The 20,925-nt window shown below is 44.2% G+C and overlaps 1 long non-coding RNA gene across 1 annotated transcript; it reads left to right on the top strand.

The window, feature by feature from the left end:
- Positions 1-13,666: 13,666 nt before the first annotated feature.
- LOC102279026 (uncharacterized) lies at positions 13,667-19,945 on the top strand. Its single transcript, XR_011461675.1, has 5 exons — positions 13,667-13,867; positions 15,866-15,941; positions 18,655-18,833; positions 19,216-19,378; positions 19,671-19,945. It is a non-coding gene; the product is annotated as an uncharacterized lncRNA (long non-coding RNA).
- Positions 19,946-20,925: the final 980 nt, after the last annotated feature.

Raw genomic sequence — 20,925 nt, 5'->3', positions numbered from 1 at the left:
CTTAGCTGCTCCGCAGCATGTGGACTCTTCCCAAACCAGGGACTGAATGTGTGTCTCCTGCATTGGCAGGTGGATTCTTTATACCACTGAGCCACCAGCGAAGCCCCAGAAGACAGATTCTTAATCACTGAACTTAGCAGGCGAGTCCCTAAACACGAATCTAAGATTCTTTATTTTTTTCAAGTGCCTTCATTTTTAGTCTTTTGTTTTTAATGAAGACATCTTAAAGGCATAAACGTGCCTCTGAATACCTCAGTCGAGGTTGCAGCCCTCTTTCCTTTCTACCCTGACACTCTAGTTGGTTTTCTCCAGTGTAATAACTTTATTTATTTGACTGCGCCTGGTCTTAGGTGTGGCATATGGGATCTAGATCCCTGACCAAGGATTGAACCCAGGCCCCCTGCATTGGGGTGTGAAGTCTTAGCCACTGGGCCACTAGGGAAATCTTGTGATGACCTTAATCATCTCTATTTTGATAAGCCTCAAATTAACTCTTTAGTCTTGGCAGTTTTCCCCTGAACTCTCCACTCCCACATCCAGACATTAACCTCACTTCTCCAATTGATACTTAATGGATATCTCAAGCTTCACATGTCTAAAATTGAACTCTCTATTTCTGCCACCCTCAAAACTGCTCTTCCTATAGTATTCCTCATCTTGTGATACCAGCATTGACCCCGTCAGTCAGGTCAGAAACTTTGAAGTCATCTTTGATGCCTTTCTTTCAAACACATTCTACATTAAACCTATCAGCAAATGAGTTCTACTTTAAAATACATATACTGAATCTGATCACTTTTTGTCCCCACAGTAAATACTAACCTAGTCCTAGCCTCCAACATCTTTGCCTGGATTGCTGGCTGAGCATCCTAACTGGACTCTCTCTCTCTACCCTTGTCACTCTCTACTGCACAGAAACCAGAGTAATCCTATTGAGTCACCAGTCACTCCCCTGTGCAAAACTGCCCAATGACTTTTCATCATACTTTAAAATAAAATCCTATATCCTTACCATGGGCTGCAAGGCCCTGTGAGATCCCAGACTGCCTCTCCAACCCGTCTTCTACCACTGTCCCCCTTTCTCTCACCACTTCTGGCTTCCTTATTTCTCAAATATATCAACTGTATTCCTACCTCTGTGCCTTTGTACTTGCAACTGTCTCTGCCTGGAACCATCATTCCCCTAAAATGTATGTATGACTTTCCCCCTCACTTCATTCTGGGGTAGGGTTACCAGATACAATACAGGATGCTCAGTTAAATTTGGATTTCAGATAAACGATGAATAATTATTTAGTATGTATGTCTTAAATATTTGTTATCTGAAATTCAAATCGAAATGGCTGTCCTGTATTTTTATTTGCTAAACTGCCCTTTTTTTTTAGAGCTTTTATTACTTTAGTTCATGGAAGGGACTAACCTTTCCTGGCTCCTGCCTCAGTTTCGGCTTCCCCACTGTTATAAGGCCTTATGGGCCTTTCCCCATAAGGAGGACAGACACCCGCTCCCCACCATGTACTCCACCTGCCTCTTGTTTTTAGAAAAACTCTAGCCGCCTAGGCCTTCCCCAAGTTAAAAAAAAATCAGAGAAGTGAGAAAAATGCAGAAACAAAAGAAAACATTTCAGCCAGACAAAATAATAATAGCCATTAAACAAAGTCAAGGACCTTTAGTTCCTTCTCAAGGTCTGTAGATAATATTCTGAGCCAAATCCTTTGAGCTGTTTTGCAAACACTGAAAGCCCCACCAGGTGGAAGTAGTTAACTGACTGCTGACCCGGAGCACATCGACCCCAGACCAGAAGGTTGATGATGTTAACTCCCAATTAGCTCACCATCCACCAATCAGAAGAATGTCCGAACTGATCGTACACCCTGCAACCCACCTCCCGACCCTGTCTTCAAAAATGGTTCCCTGAACGCCATTAGGGAATTTGGGTCTTTTGAGCATTAGCTACCTGGACAGACTGCTTGGTTCTCTGTGATAAATGCTGCATTTTTCCTTCATCACAACCTGGTGTGATTGATAGGTTGGCTTTACTAAGCGTGCAGGCAAGCATATCCAAGTTTGGTTTGGAAAAATATACATTGTATATACACACACACAAATACATACGTGTTTTTATATATTTATTTATATAAAATAGAAGCAGGCAGGATATTTATATATATGTGTGTGTGTGTGTGTGTGTATTAGAAGCAATCAGGATACAGACGGAGAGAGAAAAAACCTGCTTTAGATATACATATTTAAAGTCTGCTTTCAGGCTCAAATATATGTTTAGTGTTTTTTTTAGGTTTTTTTTTTTTTATCTAGCATCTTGGACTTCCCACATGGCTCAGTGGTAAATAATCTGCCTGCCAATGCAGGAAGCTTGGGTTCAATCCATGGGTTGGAAAGATCCGCTGGAGAAGGAAATGGCAAGCCATTCGGGTAGTCTTGCCCAGGAAATACCATGGATAGAGGAGCCTGGCGGGCTACAGTTCATGGGGTTGCAAAAGAGTCAGACATGACTGCACACTGAAAACAAACAATCTTTTGGTATGTTTCAAACGGGAGGTTTCATTTCCACAAGAGTTCATTGTGCCATCTTCTCCCATAGTTGACATCTCCACACTGCCACTCATTCCATCTGTATTTCTATGTCTAAAGTATATCCTTCAAAGTTCATTGAACTTCAGTGTGTGTCTTTTATCTCCATTTCCTGCATAACCTTGTTAAGATTTCATATACTGACTGATGACACTGAGGTCTAAATGTGCAGCCAGCCCCTCACACCATGTTTATAACTTCAAAGTTTACTTGACAAAAACAGTTTAGCATACAGCTGGAAGTTTATTCTAATGAGTCACCAGGGGATTTGTGTGGAGTCATGGATTTGACTTTCCATTGGTAAAGATTGTATTCCTTCTTTATATATTTCAGGTATCCTGGGAAAGGACTTTGTAGTGATGAAATAAAATCCATGTTTTATGGCCAGATGAGAGTAATTTAAATATAAAACGTTTCTTTGCCCATGTTGGCATTCTCTCTTCCCTTTAGTATTTGTTGTGCATCTACATTAACCAGACCTCCTAAGGAGACAGTATTCCTTCTTAATCTTGTAAGGGGTCACTGGCCCATGACCACTGCTTGCTTTATTGTACATTTGGACTGTGTAAACTGTAAATGATACATCACTTGATGTATAACCCTTTGTCTCAAAAACTTACATAATTGTACTTTCTTATATAATTGAGTTTTCTGAAAAAATGTCTCTTCAGGCTGGCTAGAATAAAATTTTCCATTTCTTTCTTGGTTTGACTACTGATTCTTTTTTTTTTTTTCCCATTGACAGTAGGTCCCTAAAACCCAGGTCCACTATCTCTTTGCTTTCCCTTTTTCCCTGTCAGGGACCACGCCGGCCTCTTCACACCCTACCTTTAGGCTGCCCACCTAGTTCTCAGTTATCAGGAGTGGATGGAGTCAGAGGCCCTACGAGGGCTTTTGCAGTGGTGGGGAAAAAGAGGTCTCTTCCCTGAAATGAGGAAGCCCTAGGGTGAGCACAATAAGGCTTGAGAACAGCAAACATCCACGTTCGCTCTGGTCAGCCCTCTCAACAACAGCCAATTGGAAGACAGAGTTTCCAGGACTGGAAGTTCAAGAGCCAATCAGATCGCAGCCAGGCGGCCCTTGTCCTCTTAGGGGTTTCTCCAATTTCCTGCTGAAGAAGCTCCAGGTTAGTACCAACGATGCTTATCTTGCTCCCTCGGCTTTTCTTTCTTTACATGCCTGTCTCCTTCTCTTTAAGCGGTAAGTTTTGAGCACGTCTGATACACTGCCCTTTCTTCCTTCTCTGAAACTCATAGAATTTCAGAGTCGTGAAAGAAACCTTAGCATCAAGGTCAAAGGTCTTGTTTTACAGATGGTCAGAAAAACAGAGTGTTATCTCTACTGCCTCACCTGCGTGAGCTTTGTAGAAACTCCCATCATTCGTTATCTGTAAATTTTCATCAGTTTTTGGGTCTCAGTGTAAGCTTCATCTAAGAGCAAGGGCGACATCTTGATGGGAAGAGATAACAGGTTTCCTGTATGATGAATACAGGAGAAAACGCCAGGATGCTCCGTTGTAATGGGTTTTCAATCAATTCAGGACATCTTTGTAAACATCTTTGTAAGGGCATCAGGGAGACAAGAGAAAGGAGACCCATTTTAACAACAGGTGCTGCCAGTACTCTGGAAGAGCATTCTTGGGTGAATCATTAAATGGTGTCCTGTGTGCCAGTGATGTTAAGAGTTAGCGATGTAGGATTCTTGGCAAGTGCCTGCTCCTCCCGCACCTCACCTGGGCAATAATAATGGTGCAACAAACATAGGAGTATGTATATCTTTTCTAATTAGTGTTTTCTTTTTCTTCAGGTAAGCACCTGGAGGTGGAATTGTTAGATCATATGGTAGTTCTATTTTTAGTTTTTTTTGAGGAACCTCCATACTGTTCTCCATAGCGCCTGCACCAGTTTATATTCCCACCAAGAGTGCATAAGGGTTCCCTTTTCTCCACATCCTCCCCAGCACTTGTATCTTGTCTTTTGGATAGCAGGCATGAATGGGATCTCTTTGTGGTCTTGATTTGCATTTCCCTGATGATTAGTAATGTCAAGCATCTTTTCATGTATCTGTTGGCCATCTGTATGTCGTCTTTGGAAAAATGTCCATTCAGGTCCTCTGCCCATTTTTTAAAGGTGTTATTATTCTTTTGATGTGAGCTATATGAGTTCTTTGTAATTAACCCCCTACGAGATATATTATTTGCAAATATCTTCTCCCATTCCGTTGATTTAATTTTAGCACTAGCTTTAACTTTCAGTTTTTGTTCTTTGTTACTCTTTCATAGTGTCTGTTATTATTTTAAGTGTGCAGTTTTCTCACTCTGTGTGTGTATGTGCGTGTGTGTGCACATACAGATGCATGTTCTCTCCTGTTCCCTGAAGTAACTGTTTTACTTTATGTTGAAAGCTTCTTCAACTGTCTGGGGGAATCTTGACTGTGTATATTTAAGAATGAGGTGGATGTGAGCTCTCTGTACTGGGTAAGACTTGTCGCTGGGCCAAGATGATGGGACAGGAATGCTGATATTCTGAATGGAAGGATGCAGGATATTTTCTATGGAGCCAGCGAATTTATTTAGTGAATAACATTTCAGTGTTTAATGTGTATAAACATCTTGGGAAGTTCTACATGTTGTTCCTCCTGTCACACCCTCACTCTTGAAGTGGTACTGGACTGTAAGGCATGCTGGTAGGAGGGAGGGACCACTGTTTTCATATGTGGATTCCTGGCCCTGTATCGCCCTCCTGGACTCAACGGTTCCTGATACTTCCTAGTTCTGCATCCTTCTAGTGTTCTGTAGGGTGAATTGACTTCTTCCTTGGCTATGTCTCTCACCCTCTACAGTTCCTTCTACTTTTCCTTATCAAGTATCGTGCCCGCATCAACTTTCTATGTCCTGGAATGTTTTTTAATTTCTCACTGATGGTTCTTATCCCATTCTTCTGTTTAGATCTTTATGGCTCTTTTTATTTCTTAGGTGTTATTTTAACAAGATCTTAAGAGAGTGAGATGATAAATCAATGTTTTCAGTCTTCCACATATAACTAGACAATTCTATATCACTGCTTTGTAATTCTTACCATTAAAAACAACTGAAAGGCCATCATGAATTAACTGGTTTATTCATTCAAGAAATACTAAGATTCATTAAAAATGATGTGACTGCATTTTGGCATCAATAACTAGGCAAGATGAGTATGGGGAAAAGGCAAATTACAAAGCACTGAGTTATAGAAATATAAATTAGATAACATACATGTGACTAAGAGGAGAGGGGAGCCCAGTTATAACAATGGTTAAATCTGAGAGGTAATAGCCAAAATTATTTGTTTTTTTAATTTCTTTAGACATCTCTGTATCTTCTGAACTTTAGAACAGTTCAGTTCAGTTCAGTTGCTCAGTCGTGTCCGACTCTTTGGGACCCCATGGACTGCAGCGCACCAGGCCTCCCTGTCCATCACCAACTCCCAGAGCTTGCTCAAACTTATGTCCATTGAGTCCGTGATGCCATCCAACCATCTCATCCTCTATCATCCCCTTCTCCTCATGCCTTCAATCTTTCCCAACATCAAGTTCTTTTCTAGTGAGTCAGTTCTTTGAATCAGGTAGCCAGAGTATTAGAGCTTCAGCTTCAGCATCAGTCCTTCCAATGAATACTCAGGACTGATTTCCTTTAGGATTGACTGGTTTGATCTCCTTGCAGTGCAAGGGACTCTCAAGAGTCTTCTCCAACACCACAGTTCAAAAGCATCTATTCTTTGGCACTCAGCCTTCTTTATGGTCCAACTCTCACATCGATACATAACCACTGGAAAAACCATAGCATGGTTTTAATAACCAGAATATATGTAAGTCTAGTTTTGAAATAATGACTATCTGGGTACATACAGTTTTGTGTACATCTTGACTTCCTTAAGCGAGGTACCCATATTTAAGTTATTTGTTCAGGAGAACACATTCCTTGAAGTTTTTAATCCATCTTTTCAAATTCCCTTTCCAGAGAGGATGCAAGTACATATTTGCAGCAGTATTTGACAGTGCTCCTTTCCCAGACCCATACCGGAGCCAAGGAATGATGGGTCCTTGGTACAAACTGGTATTTGTACACTTTCCAGAATTTTCCTTTGCTTTTAGCTCTTTTTATGTCAACTTTTTTTTTTTTTTTTTTTTGGTCTGTCTGATCTATTTTCTTTTTAAAAAATAATTTTGTTTATTTATTTATTTTTGGCTGTGCTGGGTCTTCATCATGCGTGGGATTTTTCTCTAGTTGCTGCGAGCAGGGGCTACTCTTTAGTTGCGGCGTGCGGGGTTCCCATTGCCTTGGTTTCTCATGTTGCGGAGCATGGGTTCTAGGTGTGGGGGCTTCAGTGGTTGCAGCACGTGGGCTTGATAATTGCAGTTCCCGGGCTCTAGCACAGGCTCAGTAGTTGTGCCGCACGGGCTTGGTTGCTCCACAACATGTGGAATCTTCCCAGACCAGGGATCAAGCCCATGTCTCTTGTATTGGCAGGCAAATTCTTTGCCACTGAGCCACCATGGAAGCCCTGGTCTACTTTCTTATGAGTAGTTATCAAAAGGATCACTTTAATATTTGGAGCCCTTCTCTACCGTAAAAATGTGACAACTAAAACAAATTCCTGAACTCAGTTCATTAGATTTCAAAATGTTTTCCCCCTGGTCGAGGCAGTATACGGAGGGAACTAGGAATTTGGGACGTGAAGTCAGATTGCCTGAGCTCTAATTATAGCTCTACAACAACTTAACCATCTGTTAAGGTGATCAATGAACTAAACTCATTCCCTCGTCTGTGTAATAAGGAGTGTGAAAGTATCCGTACAAGCATGTGACACAGTGCTGGTACATAACAGACTCTTGTTGTATTCTTTAGTTTTGCTAAGTCGTGTCTGACTCTGCAACTCCATGGACTGTAGCCTGCCAGGCTCCTCTGTCAATGGGATTCTCCAGGCAAGAATACTGGAGTGGGTTGCCATTTCCTTCTCCAGGGGATCTTCTCAACCCAGGGATCAAACCAGTGTCTCCTGCCTTGGCAGGCAGATTCTTTACCACTGAACCACAAGGGAAGCTCTTAAATTATGTTTATTTTTGTTTTCATTGTGACTGTTATAATGCTATGGCCTGAATTGTATTCCCCTGCAAAATTTATATATGAAGCCATAATCCCCCAATGTGATAGTATTTGGAGGTGAGACCATTGGGAAATAATAAAGTTTAAATGAGATCTTGAAAGTGGGGCCCTTGTGGTGGGATTGGTGCCCTTATAAGAAGAGAAACCAAAGATTTCTCCCACACCCTGTTAGTGTGAGGAAATAGCAATGACAAGAAGACAGTCATCTCAAAGCCAGGACAAGAGCTCTCAGCAGGCCTCCACTGTGCTGATACCCTGATCCCAGACTTCTCGCCATAAGTACTGAAAGAAAAACTCTCAAGCTAGAATTCTTTACCAATTCTATACCTTCTTTCAAAAAAAGAAAAAGTGAAATACAGACATTTTTAGACCTATTAAAGCTAAAAGAATTCATCAGCAGCAGACCCTCCCTGCAAGAAATATTAAAGGAAGCCATTCAGGCAGAGGGAAAATAGCACCAGATGGAAACCTAGATCTACTCAAAGAAATGAAGCACCTCGGCAATGATAACTACATGGATGGGTATATGTTTTCTCAAGCAGAATGACCTGTTCTTAGGAAGAGCTAGTCTGTCCTTATGACACCACAGAACTGAAATAGAGTTAAGATACTGTTTTGCCAATTTCTTCCTGGGATTAGACATGGATTGTTTCCTCCTGTAGTATAACTTCCTTGACTGAGAGAAGACATTTGGAAAGTCATCTCTGTGACTTTAGCCAACAGTTTGTTGGTGATTATCCATTCCTTCACTAACTTGGAGTGTACAAAGCAGTAGGAGGCAAATTGTTTTCTTAATTTGCCTTCAGTGTTTCACCTCATTTGTTTCTATGGTTATGAAAAGAACAAATTCTCTCTTCACTCTGAGATACAAAATTTAGAACACTAGTTCACCAAAAGTTTTAAAAATAAAGGTGAACTTGTGATTTGTGGATTGGATAAGTATCAGGATTAAAAGCAAAATTTTCTGCTTAAACTACCACTTAGAAGCAAATAAATTGTATACATGTACTATGAGTTCCTTTATTGATCCCACGATTGTCTTTTTTGAGATTTTCACAGGGTTCTCCATTTCAGCCTCACATATAGCTTTACTGCTTACTTTCCAAACTTCAGTGTGATCACTTCTCATCTATATGTGTCTTCATTGTATGTTTGAAACATTGAATGTTTCATTTAGGATTACGTGCAGATAAAAACTCATTATCTTTTGAGGAGATCACATTATGACAATGATCCGTGATAAAACAGTATTTTAGAGGAAAGATGGTTCTCTTTTGTTACAGCCTGTTTATTGGTTGGGCAACCAACCATTTAGCATTCCACTGGAGGCAGGAACCAGCCGTGGGGCAGGGAGAGTGACATAATCCAGAGCAAGGGATAGATAGGTGCTCTCTGCTTTTCCTAGGCTGTGGGAGGGGTCACTTGGTGAAACACCACCGTCTTATCCAGATACTATGAGAGAAGCCCCACCTGGTCACTGGGAAAGTTAGGAATGATCATGAAAGACAAAAACAACATTGGTGGTGATCTTCCTGATTTTAAGATCTGTAAATGTATTCTCACGGGATGACCTTGAATAAAGATGAGGGGAGCTTTGTGTGTACTAAAACAGAAGTGAAACCTCATAAAGATGTATGTTCTGTTCTCTCAGTAGCCTATCAGCCAAGCAAACCAGTTCCTCTTTTACTCGTGGGGTGAACTGTCAGAACATCGGGGGTCTGGTCTTGATTGTGCCTTTTGAACCTTGAAAAAGACCCCTTAAAATCGTTCTCTCTAAAATGCTTGCCTGTCCTTGCATTGACAGCATCAAATCATTAATGGTACAGCATTTTGAAAGAGTATAAAGTGAACATGAGTAAAGAAGTAGAGTGGAAGAAACCTTAAATCTCAACTTGTTTCATTTAGGAAGGGAGATTTAATTAGGACAACCCAGTTAAGAGGATTCAATCTGTCTTTTATGTCCCGATCTTTTTATTCTGACTGCCACTGCCTCAGTTCACAATCATCTCTTAATTATTCTTTTGTTCTCACCCAGCCACCCCAAAAACCTACTTCTCCATTATCCTTCAAACTGGCCACTGCTGCTGCTGCTGCTGCTAAGTCGCTTCAGTCGTGTCTGACTCTGTGCGACCCCATAGACGGCTCTCCATGATATTTAAGGTCTCTTGCAATGTACTTTTCAGGGTTGTTTTAAACATTAACTTTGTAATGTCTGACACATAGAATTCAGTGTATCTGGTGTAGTTAAATAATAACAACAACAGTAGCTGTAGGCTAAAAATTCATTTAAATTCATCTCCTAGACTGAGGACCATCAGTTTCCATATCTAAAAGAGAATACCTGCAGAAAAATCATTCTTATAAATCCAGAGAAATCACGCTCTTGAAGGCAGCCTAGTGGATGGGGCAGAAGTCGAGACACGTGTTTGTTTCCCTCCTCTTTCTCCATGAAGTGCGGATACAGTCCCAGACTGCGACGTCCAAGAGAGGTGGGACCACATGTTTTATTTGTTTTGCCTTCTACTTTTTCTTCGCCTACTCTGTTAGTGAGTGGTTCCCTGATGTCTCAGCAGATAAAGAATCCCCCTGCAATGCATGAGCCATGGGTAGCATCCCTGGGTTGGGAGGATCCCCTGGAGGAGGGCAACCCACTCCAGTATTCTTGCCTGGAGAATCCCATGGACAGAGGAGCCTGGCAGGCTATGGTCCTTGGGGTTGCAGAAGAGTCAGACATGACTGAGCACACACACACACTGTACTAGTGAAGGAAAAGCAGACCATGTCACCTCAAAATATGCCACTTTGGTATATTGATGATGTTGAATTAAAGGCAAGAGAAAATAGCAGGTATAAGAAGAACACTCTGACCCTCCTTTTCTTTCTGAAAGCTGGAGCTAAAAGTCCCACATGAGAAGTACTTTCCCTGTACCAGGAGGAAGGAAGACATTCTCACCACCAGAGGTGGGGAATCTGGGGCGGAGAAATCTATACAGGCAAACTTTGTTAAACCAACCCTTATCTTCGTAGTTACTTCTTGAATAGGAAGGATTCACTTTTCCCCTGTGTGAGTCTCCTTTACTCTCACCCTAGTACCACATTCACAAAACTTCTGACACCAGATTGTATGGAGCTTTGCCCACACCAAGCAATTTTGTGAAACCAGCTGCATGTCATACAATTTGACTCAGTTCTGACACTGTCTAACTGGAGACAGCATCAGATCCCACAGGTTAAGGGCTCAGCCCTACAAGACTGCCCCCCATGTCAGCGGTCAACCTCAAGTACTAGGTCCCCAGGTTTCCTACAATTTCTGTCTGACTTGCCTATAAATTGGAACTTCCCATGTCCTCCCTGACTCCACCTTGGATTCAATTAATTTTTATAATGGTTCATAAAACTCAGGAAAACAGTTTACTTACTGTTGTAAAAAATTAATAAACAGAAACCTTAACTAAGTAGAGTTGGGAAACCAGAAGGGGGAGCTCTCACGTCCTGTAAAGGTTGTTCAGTTGCTAAGTTGTGTCCGACTCTGCGACCCCATGGACTGCAGCACACCCAACTGGTCCTGTAACGGTATCTAAGCCTAATAGAAAGAAAGCAGGCTCTTCCTTCCTGGAAAGCACTCAGCCAATGAAAAGCCCTGGACTCTGCTAGCTCTAGCCCTCTGAACTTCCTTTTCTTCCCAATAAAAGCATTCTCCTTCCCTTGCCTGATGGGGACGTGCATGTGGCTCTACCAGGGTTGCAGACCTTGGATTGCCATTCTCTGCTGATCCCAAATAAACTCATCTTTGCCTGAGAAGTACCTGGCAGTCTATTTGTTTCAAGTCATCACCATGTATCACTTTGTTAGGAAAGGATATGATGAAGGATACAGGTGAACATCCAGATGAAAGACACGCAGGGCAAGGTATGTGGGAAAGGGCTGGGAGCTTCCATGCCCTCTCTGGGCACCACTCTCTCAATACCTCCATGTGTTCACCAACTTATAAGCTCTGTGAACTCGATACTTTTGGAATTTTTAGGGAGGCTGCATCATGGGTCAGTGAGTATGATGTATCATTAACTCCATTGCTAGTCCCCTTCCCCTCCCTGAAGAATAGGAGGTGAGGCTGAAAATTTCAAGCTTTTCCTTTAGGGCCCTCCCCCATCTATCCAGCATGGGATGGTTAAACCTCACACAAAAAGCCACAGAACTTCTTGGCTTAAGACATCAGTGGATAAATTTCAGAATGGAGCAGCTGGAAATTGAGGGTGGAGTATACCAGAAAGAAGGTATCTACAGAGAGGGGAATCCCCTAAATCTGCATATAAAGTCCCTACAAATCCTCGGATAACTCTTTTTACTGCAGCCTACTAGGTGAGACTCCAAGGAGCCCAGTGGAAAGCAACAGCTGAAGGGGAGATATTTCAGCTGCTGTCAACTGCAAGGGAGATGGAATATGTAGTTTGATTTCAACAAACTTAAAGGGGCTTGGTGAATCCCTTTGGACTGCCCACTGAAATCGCATAGGGGCTATTCCTTACTAGACTATGGGCTGGGACTAAGGAATACACCCTAATAAAAATGGTGAAACTTAGACTCACCATAATAGAGGGTTGAACCAGAACTCCACAAGCTTGAAATCAAGTCCAAGCTATTAATGTGACAGCTTGCTCATATAAAAATCAATATTCTTCAGGGGAAGATAAAAGAATAAAGAATCTGTACAATGTATCATCTCCAGTGTCCATTATACACATTTTTAAAATCCTAGACATGCAAAAAAAAAAAAAGGAAAACATAACTCAACATCATTAGAAAAACTAGACAATGACAGTGTATGCCCACACCACCCAAATGTGGGGGGCGTGAAAACCTTTAAGCATTTATTTTAAATATCTACAAAAAACTTTAAGCAAAAGATAAAGCCAGAAAGAAAAACACCAATACAGTATACTAACACATATATATGGAATTTAGAAAGATGGTAACAATAACCCTGTATACGAGACAGCAAAAGAGACACTGATGTATAGAACAGTCTTATGGACTCTGTGGGAGAGGGAGAGGGTGGGAAGATTTGGGAGAATGGCATTGAAACATGTATACTATTATGTATGAAACGAGTCGCCAGTCCAGGTTCGATGCACGATGCTGGATGCTTGGGGCTGGTGCACTGGGACGATCCAGAGGGATGGTATGGGGAGGGAGGAGGGAGGGGGGTTCAGGATGGGGAACACAGGTATACCTGTGGCGGATTCATTTCGATGTTTGGCAAAACCAATACAATATTGTAAAGTTTAAAAATAAAATTTAAAAAAAAAAGATGGTAAAAGAAAAAAAAAGAAAAAAAAGAAATGTTGGTTAAAAAAAATTTAAGCAAAAGATAGTAATAATGAATAGATAGATAATCTTAGAGAAAGGAAAATTATATTTTAAATAAAATTCTAAAACTGAAAATAAGAAAACAATTAAATGAGTGGGTTTATTAACAGCAAGTCAAGGTTGTCAGAAGAAAGAGTCAATGAAATTAAAGAAATACAAAGAGACATCTCAGTCAAAAGATTGAGAATAAAGATTGAAAAAAAATGACATATCAAACAGCATTAAGGTGATGATATTAATTGGAGTTAAAAATGAGAGGACAGGGAAAACAAGGCAGAAAATGTCAAGAAATAATGGTAAAAAATCCCTAAATTTGGTAAAGACAAAAATGTACATATTCAAAAATCTCAAGGCACCACAATGAGATATATAAAGACAACCGTTCCTAGGTACAGTCGCAGTCACAGTCCTAAAAACGAGTATGAAATCTGAATAGCAAAGATAAACAGAACATGACATGCTGGAGTTATCTTTAATAACTTAATGATAGTTGTCTTTGACTTCTCACCGAAAACTCAAGGTCAGATGACAGTGGCAGCAAATCTTCAAACTGCTGAAAGCAAAGATTAAATACAGAATTCTACATCCAATAGTATGAATGAAGATGAAATACAGTTACTCTCAGACAAAAGAATTCATCTAAGAGAATTCATCACCAGCAGATGTGCACCACAAGAAATGCTGAAGGAAATTCTTCAGGCTAAAGGGGAATGATATCAGGGAAAATCTTAGACTTTCAAGAATGAATGAAGAGGATCAGAAATGGTAAATATCTGGGTAAATATGAAAGACTTTTCTTCCTGCTTTCTTTAAAATACAGGACAGTTTAAAGCAAAAGTTATGACATTAGCTTGTGGAGTTTATAATGTGTGTAGATATGATGCATGTAACAAATAGAGGATTGTAGTAAATGGACCTGTTTGGTTACAAGGCTTCTACATTTTGTGTAAAGTCATACAATATCATCAGTATGTTGACTGTGGAAATTTAAATAGTTACACTGTAATACTGGAGAAACTACTAAAATATTAATATATAGAGAGAGGTACAGCTGTCAATACATAAAATTAAATTCTTAAAAAAAGTTGAATATGCCCAAAGAAGTCAGGAAAGGGAGAAGAAAGGAACAAATATCAGAAGGGAAAAAAACAAATACTATATCAAAATCCAACCATATCAATTATTACATTAAATATCTATGGAACAAATGATTCAATTTTAAACACAGAGATTGCCAAAATAAATAAAAAAGCAAGATTTAACTATGTTCTGTCTAGGAGAGATGCACCTCAAAAAAGATACAGATCAAAAGTGAATGATAAAAGATACAACTACGAATAGTGAGCATAACATCATAGAAAGTGAAAGTGGTTCAGTGGTGTCTGACTCTCTGCTATATAGTCCACGGAATTCTCCAGGCCAGAATACTGGAGTGGTAGCCTTTTCCTTCTCCAAGGGATCTTCCCAACCCAGGGATCAAACCCAGGTCTCCCACATTGTGGGCAGATTCTTTACCAGCTGAGCCACCAGGGAAGTCTGAGAATACTGGAGTGAGTAGCCTATCACTTCTCCAGCGGATCTTCCCCACCCAGGAATCGAACTGGGGTCTCCTGCATTGCAGGCGGATTCTTAACCAACTGAGCTACTAGGGAAGCCCCATCAGATAAAATAGACCTCAAAGCAAAATTTATTAGCAGAGAGAGGAGTGACATGCATAACTGATCATGTGTGTTAGTTCTTCAGTCGTGTCTGACTCTTTGAGACCCCATAGACTGTAGCCTGCCAGGCTTCTCCATCCATGGGACTCTCCAGGTAAGAATACTGGAGTAGGTTGCCATTTCCACCTTTAGGGGATCTTCCTGACTCAGGGATCGAACCTGGGTCTCCCACATTGCAGGCAGACTATTTAGAGTTTGAGCCACGAGAGAACCCCATGCATAACCATGAAGGGTCAATTCATCAGAAAGACATAACAATAATCAAATATCTAATAATAGAATTTTAACATCCACTAGGCAAAATTTGACAGAATTGAAGGGAGAAATGGGCAGTCTCACAATCATAGTTGAAAGTTTTATTCAGTTCAGTTCAGTTGCTCAGTCGTGTCCGACTCTTTGCGACCCCATGAATCCCAGCACGCCAGGCCTCCCTGTGCATCACCAACTCCCGGAGTTCACCCAAACTCATGTGCATCGAGTCGGTGATGCCATCCAGCCATCTCATCCTCTGTTTTATTATCCCTCTATTAATTAATTGAAAATCTACACAAGAAGTCAGTAAAGACACAGACTATCTGAGCAGCATTGTCAGTCACCTTGACCTAACTAATATTTACAGAATACCATACCCTAAATGTACAATGAACATTTTCAAGTGCACGTAGTATATTCACCAATATAGACCATATGTTAGTCAATAAAACCAAGTATCAACAAATTAAAAGGAACTGAAATCTGTATGGAGTTTGTTCTCAGGGCATTTGCATACCCTGGAGGCCAGTAAGGGAAGAAGGGTAGGTCCAGAGAGCAGGTACAAATGGCAGTGCCAGCAGAAGCAGGTGTGGGGTGGGGGCTGAAGAGGAGGGGGGGAGAGAGGTGGGTGAGGGCACCAGTTACCCACTCCAGGCTCCAGCCTTTCAGTTTCTGGCTGCTGCTTGTTCCCAGAGCTGCCAGGAGTGGGGAGGGCTGCCATTAGATTGGCACAGATGGTGATGCTCAGAACGGGGCCCCAGGGCTTCCTGCTTGGCTCTTTTATCTGTCTCAGGGGCGGACAACTAGCCTTCCCTGCTCTGGCCACAGAAGGAGAGCACCTAGCAAGGAACAGAGGTGACTGCTGCAAGGTGAGCTGCTCGAGCTGGGGGCCAGGATTCCGGTGGGATCACTGGGCCAAAAGGGAGGGGATGACCAAAGGCTTTTAAGGGAAGGAAGGGGCAGCCCCAGGGTGTGCTGGGGGCTTAAAGGAAGGGCCTGCTGTGCCCCAGTGGGGAGCCTCTGGCTGGAGATGACTGGCTGAGAGCAGTGACCCCAGAAACTTGCTTCCCACAGAGGGACCTTTGTCCAGGGCTAGACCAAAGGGGGACAGAAGGGTCTAGAAATTCAGGCCAGACCACAGACACACTTCCAAGGGCTACCACAAGCCCTGTGCCCAGTGGTAGCACCCCACTGAGTTGAGGTCCTTCAGGGATCTCTGTGGGGAGGGCAGGGCCCAGGGCCCCAAGGAGACCAGCCCCACACCCAGTTGCAAGGCCACTCTCACAACTGGTCTTCTGAAATTCTCCATCAGGATGAGGGGAGAAAGAGCCCAGGTCCCCAGTGAGAAGCCCCAGTGTGGTGGGCAGCATTGCCAGGCAAGGTGCCCATAGAGCAGGACAGTCTGTCCCCGGGGATCTTGCTCTTTACTCCTTTTCTTACAAAGAAAATGGCAGCTTGGCTCAATGAAAGCTGAGGGGGAGGTCAGGAAGAACCGAGGGGGTCAGTAATTCCTGGTGGAGGAGTCTGGGGAAGTGGGTGCTTGTGTGCCAGCAGCGTGAGAGAGAAAGTCCTGTACAGTGGTTAAGGTTTTGGGCAATGGAACAAGACCCACCTGGGCTTGAATCCTCATTCCTCCACTTACTAGTTTGGAACCTTGGCAACCTCTCCAAGCCTGTTTCCCTTTCTGTTAAATTAGAAAGATAACAACAGTACCCATTTCATGACATTACTGTTAGGGCTAAATGGCATTTTAGCACAGAAACTTAATCACAAAATTTCTGACAATAAACGTTATCATTACAGATGAAGCCCCATGCATGGACCTAGATCCCCGACCTGAAGGGGCAGCTCCTCATTTGGACCCAGACTCAAGTCCAGGGGCCCAGCTGGTGGTGGCCAAAGTGCCTCCTCACCCAGGTTACCACTTGGGAACTTTTCAGAGGAGGAGTCAGGGGTAGGGCCCTGCTCTCCAGAGCCTTTCCAACTGGGCGACTTCCTGAGCGCTCTGGAGCAGGGGTCACAGGGAGGCAGCCCAACTCTGAGGGCCCATTGTTTTTCTCCACTGAGCTGAGAAAGATGCTTTCTCCCCACCCCTCCTCCCTTGATGCCCAACTCTGCATGCTCAGACGAAGACTGAAGATAAACAAACCCTGCCCGACTTGCCTTGTCTTGCTCACAAAGAGCTCTCAGTGCCTCACAATAGTCCTGTGATGCCCAGTCTTCCAGGCTTATTATCCCCAGTTCACAGATGAGGAAGTTGAGGCCCAGAGGGAGGAAGTGGCCTATCTGATGTCCCATACAGAGAAGGGGCACTGCCCAGACTCAGTCTCCCAGTCCTGTATCCAGTACTGCAGCAGACTCACGGGCACAGCAAATGCACAGCCATGCATCAACACACAGACAGCCCCTCATGCAAAGGGCGCAACCTGAGTGGGGAGAGGTGAGAGGCGCGGTGGTTTGGACCCTGACTCCTCAGGAGCCAGGGGGTGACAGCTGTTTTTTGGTTTTTTTTTTCCCCCTCCCTAGATGAGCTTCACATCCCAGGTGACTGGAGCAGAGGTCCTCAGCTTGTCTGTCTTACCTTTTCTCCAGGTCGGATTCCTGCTGCCCTAGCAGGGGCCAGGACAGACCACTCTCGCCCACAGCTATGATCTCTGCTTGGCCTGATGGGTATGGGGCGAGTAGGAAACAAGAGAGGCTGCTGGTGGATTGCAGGAGAGTGTGACCAAAGAGTTGTTCACATGACTGGGTCCTCCCTGTGGTCTCCTGAGGTCAAGAGAGCTGGGAGAGAGGACCCCAAGGTCACCAGTCGTCCCAAGTTTTCCTGGGTTCCTGGGATGCTGGGTTTTCGATTTTAGAGCCTGGAAAGTCCCACACAAACTGCGATGAGTTGGTCCCCTGAGTCTTTCACAGCTCCCAGTTCAGGAAAATGAGATTCGCTCTGTAATACATAGAGGAGACGGAGACTATGGAGTGGGGCCAGGGGCGAAGGGGAGGGTCAGGGACGGGAGAGGCCGGCCCCACTTTCACCTCCTTTTCCAGGCTCTCTCTGAGACCAAAGCCTAGGCTCAATTTCAGCAGGCTATCCTCCCGAGTCCCCAAAGCCCTTTGTTCCCAGTAAAGATAGGAGAAACCTGCTCTAAATGTACTGCTCCCTTCCATATAGAGAAAAAGAAGGTACCAGGTGACTGATGTTTAGGTCGAAGGGCACAAGAAGGAGACCTACGTTAAGCTGTGTGCATTCCAGCAACATATATCGTGTGAACCTGTTTTTTTTTTTTTTAATTGAAATATAATTGCTTTACAATGTGTTAGTTTCTGCTGTACAATGAAGTGAATCAGCTACAAATATACATATATCCCCTCCCTCTTGAGCTTCACTGCCCCCCACCCCCTCCCCATCCCACCCTTCTGAGTCATCACAGAGCACCGAGCTGATCTTCCTGTTTTATAGAAGGTTCCCACTAGCTTTCTGTTTTACACTTGATAGTGTAGCCAGGACGTGGAAACCACCTAAATGTCCAACAGATGAATGTGAACCTGTGTTTTGTCTTTTTTTTTCTTTTAATCCTGAAAATGCAGATACTGTGCCCATCTGTGGGACTGTATTAAGCATCAAATGAGCAGCTGCTTAGTAGATGTTGATGGCTGAGGCTGTGGAGGGGTCTTTCTCTCCCAGACTTGGGAGGAGATGCCTGTCTTGGGTCCAGATCTCACCCGAGTTTCTGTTTCCGTTTCTTTAGGACTTCAGCTCATCTCAGGTAGGCATGCTCCCTGTGTTGCCTCCAGGGAATGGAAATATAGATGAGTGGGAAAGGGGATCCTGATGAGGGGGTGGGAGTTGGCGGGGGGAATGTCAAGGCTGGAATTTCAGATGAGATGAAACAGTTCAGGAGGTCTCAATGGCTGGAAACTGAAGGATGGTTCAGGGCAGGACTTACCCATGATGCCCAGGCCTCTGAAGTTCCTCAGCACAGGGAGGCAGGTGTGGGGTAGGGAAGACATTCAGCCAGGGCTTGGCCCCAAACCAGGTCTCCCTGGGCCCTGGGTGGCCCACCTGACACAATGAACAGCAGAAGGAACTGACTTCTCTTTCATCCCGGCCTGCAGTCATCCTGTGGTCTGGTCCATGTTTCCTCCCAGGCTGTGACACGGGCAGTCAGCACCATTACGTTCTTCTTCTCTGAGGCTTTCCTGGGCCAGCACTTCGAGGCTGTGGAGTTGAAGGACAATGAACCTGAGCCAGGAGACCTCTTCCTATTCAGGCTGATGTCCCCCACTGGACGCTGATGCGGGGCCCATGTTGGTGTGTATTGTGGCCACGGAGAGATCATCCACTTTGAGGGTGAGAGGACAGGCCCTGGGCTTGGAACAGAGGCTGCCCATCAAGCCTGCTCCACCAGCAAGTAGGCCTCATAGGGACGAAGACTGCCACCCCCAGCTCATGGTGCAGGTCTCTGATGGAAGTCGCTTGGGCACCCAGGGCATGGGGCTCAGGGCCACGGGATCCTGGGAGATGGGGGTGTGGGTGGGAGCTTGGGGCTGGAGTCACAGGACCGAAGCCAGCTCTGATCACACTTGACCCGTGATCCTTGCAGGCAAGAACCCTCGTGGCCATGGGCCGCACCTGTTTCTCGGCTCCTGTGAAGGCATTGTATCCAAACAAGGGCAGCGCCCAATGCTGCGCTCCCGCTTTCTTTGGAGGGTGCTGCCTAGACGCGATGGCATTGACCACGTAGCACTGGAGCGCCGAGGGCATGAAGCCATGGACACTGACCCGCCTCCCTATCACCCCATGCGCAGCAACTGCGTGCATTTTGCTCTGCAACTGTTGGGTCCAGGGCCCAACCTGGACCCTGTACAAGTAGTCCGGACTCCCATGACTTCGGTGAGCACGGCCCAGCTACCCACATAGGACCGCACATCACCTCTAGAACCAATTAACAACTGTAGCTAAACTATGAGCTTCTGGACAGTTTAGGGCCTCTCTCCCCACCCAGGCCACGTTACTCAAATTGGAGATCCACTTTACTTTGGCATAACCAAAGCCCCCAGAAGCAAACTAGGCCTGCTCATTCATCAAGGTTCTACTCCTCAGAAACTCTTTTGGGCCCACTCCAGAAAGATCCGCTCTCACAGATATGAGGCACATCTATTTACTTCAGCCTCCTTCAGCCAGGTGCTGTGGTGGTCCTGGTCAACCCCCATTCCCATTCTTCAGCCAGGTGCTGCGGTGGTCCTGATTAACCCTCATTTCCATTCTCCAATGGAACCTACCTAAGTCAAGCCCTACCTTTCTGGGCCCCTCCATTTCCACCGAGACCCTCCAATTCTGGTTCTGGAGACACCGGTAGCCTATAGATCAAGACTCAGTCCTATGGCCCCTTCCACATTCCAAATCCGGGCCTCACCTCCCAAAAAGTGAAAGTGTTAATTTCTCAGTCCTTTCGGACTCTTTGTGACCCCATGGACTGTAGCCCACCAGGCTCCTCTGTCCATGGGAGTCTCCAGGCAAGAATACTGGAGTGGATTGCCATTCCCTTCTCCAGGGGATCTTCTTGACCCAAGGATTGAAGCCAGGTCTCTGCATTGTGGGCAGATTCTTTACTGTCTGAGCCACCAGGGAAGCCCAGGCAAAAGACCAACCCCCCACCCTCACCCCACTCACTCAACCTGATGCCCCAACTCAACTGGAACCCACCCCCTTCCCCCATCCCAATCACTACTTTCTCTCTAGATCCAGGCTGCCTTCCCTGGGGGGACCTTGGACCTTGAGGGAGGAGCTGGAGGCCTCATAGGATCCAAAAGTCCTGACAGTCACACCATACCCTAACCCAACCTCCTCCCTCCCCC

This window comes from Bos mutus, chromosome 21 (assembly GCF_027580195.1).
Source record: "Bos mutus isolate GX-2022 chromosome 21, NWIPB_WYAK_1.1, whole genome shotgun sequence".
In the NCBI taxonomy this organism is placed as follows: Eukaryota; Metazoa; Chordata; class Mammalia; order Artiodactyla; family Bovidae; genus Bos; species Bos mutus.
Note: the sequence above shows the minus strand (reverse complement) of the source record. Positions and strands in the feature narration are given on the sequence as shown.